Source organism: Silene latifolia, chromosome 11 (assembly GCF_048544455.1).
Source record: "Silene latifolia isolate original U9 population chromosome 11, ASM4854445v1, whole genome shotgun sequence".
Classification (NCBI taxonomy): Eukaryota; Viridiplantae; Streptophyta; class Magnoliopsida; order Caryophyllales; family Caryophyllaceae; genus Silene; species Silene latifolia.
Genome location: NC_133536.1, coordinates 37,073,808 through 37,075,399, shown reverse-complemented (window position 1 = coordinate 37,075,399; position 1,592 = coordinate 37,073,808). Strand labels below are relative to the sequence as shown.

At 42.5% G+C, this 1,592-nt stretch overlaps 1 non-coding gene across 1 annotated transcript; it reads left to right on the top strand.

Moving 5' to 3' along the window:
* The first annotated feature begins 642 nt into the window (after positions 1-642).
* LOC141615803 (small nucleolar RNA R71) lies at positions 643-749 on the top strand. The gene has a single exon (XR_012530199.1). It is a non-coding gene; the product is annotated as a small nucleolar RNA R71 (small nucleolar RNA).
* Positions 750-1,592: the final 843 nt, after the last annotated feature.

Below are 1,592 nucleotides of genomic sequence, written 5' to 3'. Positions count from 1 at the left end.
TTGTTTTGTTGGCCATTTTGAGGTGGGGGTTGATTTTGTTGGTAATTGTGTTGTGGTGGCCTTTGTTGGTTTTGATAACCCAGTGGAAGTTATACTTTTGTTGTTGTGGGACATAGGCATTTTGTTGTGGTGGGGGTTGAGGTTGAGGATTAAGCACATTATTGCTTCGATAAGACATATTCGGGTGGAATCTTGAACTTGGGTTATATGTATTTAAAATGTACCCGGTGGATAAGAACTTTGTCTTAAAGCTTGAAAAACATTTACCTCCTCAATAGTAGCTTGGCAATGAGCGGTGTAATGACCCGCACCTCCGCAACCATCACAAACAATGATTTGACTTGTAGAAGACACGGCATTGAGTTGTTGAAGGGAATCTCTAGCATCTCGTTCTGCCAATTGTTGTTGGAGTAAGGCAATTTGAGCTAACAAGACGGGTTTGTCGGAGGATTCTTCTTTACCTTTGAGTGTCACACTTCAGAATTGACATATTGTGCATCATGGACCGCCATAGATTCGATCGTGGCATGAGAAATATCGGTGTCAATTTGGTCAAACCGCCCATTGTTGGCGGAATCAAGAATCCTTCGGGACTCGGCACAACATCCATTGTAGAATGTTATAGCTAGAAATCAATCATCTAACCCATGATGTGGGCATTGCCTTTGCAATTCTTTGTACCTCTCTCAAGCCTCATATGAGTTCTAAAGAGCTTGTTGACGGAATCCGGTGATTTGGCTCCTCAAAGTTTGAGTTTTCTCCGGTGGAAATTTTTTTTGATAGAACGCAAGAGCCAATGTTTCCCAATTGGTGCTTCCCATGGCGGTGCGTTCAAGGATATTGATCCAAAGCATGGCCTTGTCCTTCAAAGAGAAAGGGAAAAGTATTTCCCTTATTTGGGCTTGAGTAACGCCCGTTTGACGGATCATGGAGCAATAATCGCAGAAATTTTGCACATGCAAATTGGGATCCTCCAAAGGACTTCCCCCAAATTGCTTCCTCTCCACATGGCTAATTAAAGCTGGTTTGATCTTGAAGTCCGGCGTGATAATTTGAGTAGTTGTGATACCGGCCGGAAGCATGGTTGCGGTAGGCTTTGAGTGATCGGAAAGTTTCACCATCTTTTTGGTTGAAGATGGTGGTGGTGGTGGTGGTGGTTGAGATGATGAACTTGAAACCTCCTCTTCTTCAAGGGCTTCTAGATCGTCTAAGTAAGACTTTTTAGCACTTTCGACTTGCACGGAAGAAGTGGTTTCTTCCACTTCTTTCCAAAAACGTCGTCTTCTCCTAAAGGTTTTCTCAGGCTCCGAATCCGGCGAAAGCAAATCTCCACTACGAGAAGACCTGGGCATAAGACAACAATTTCTAGAAAATGATAAGTAACGGTATCAAGGAACAAGTGTTCCTTAAGACAAAAGAAAACAAGATAAAAATCGACAAATCAATACGCAATAAAATCGTACTCCCCGGCAACGGCGCCAAAATTTGATAAGCTATCGTATACCTATGCAAAGATAATTACCCTAGACACAAATTAATGTAGTAATTGGGGCCGAACACAAGGAGACGGGAATTGCGCTTATGAAATGTTA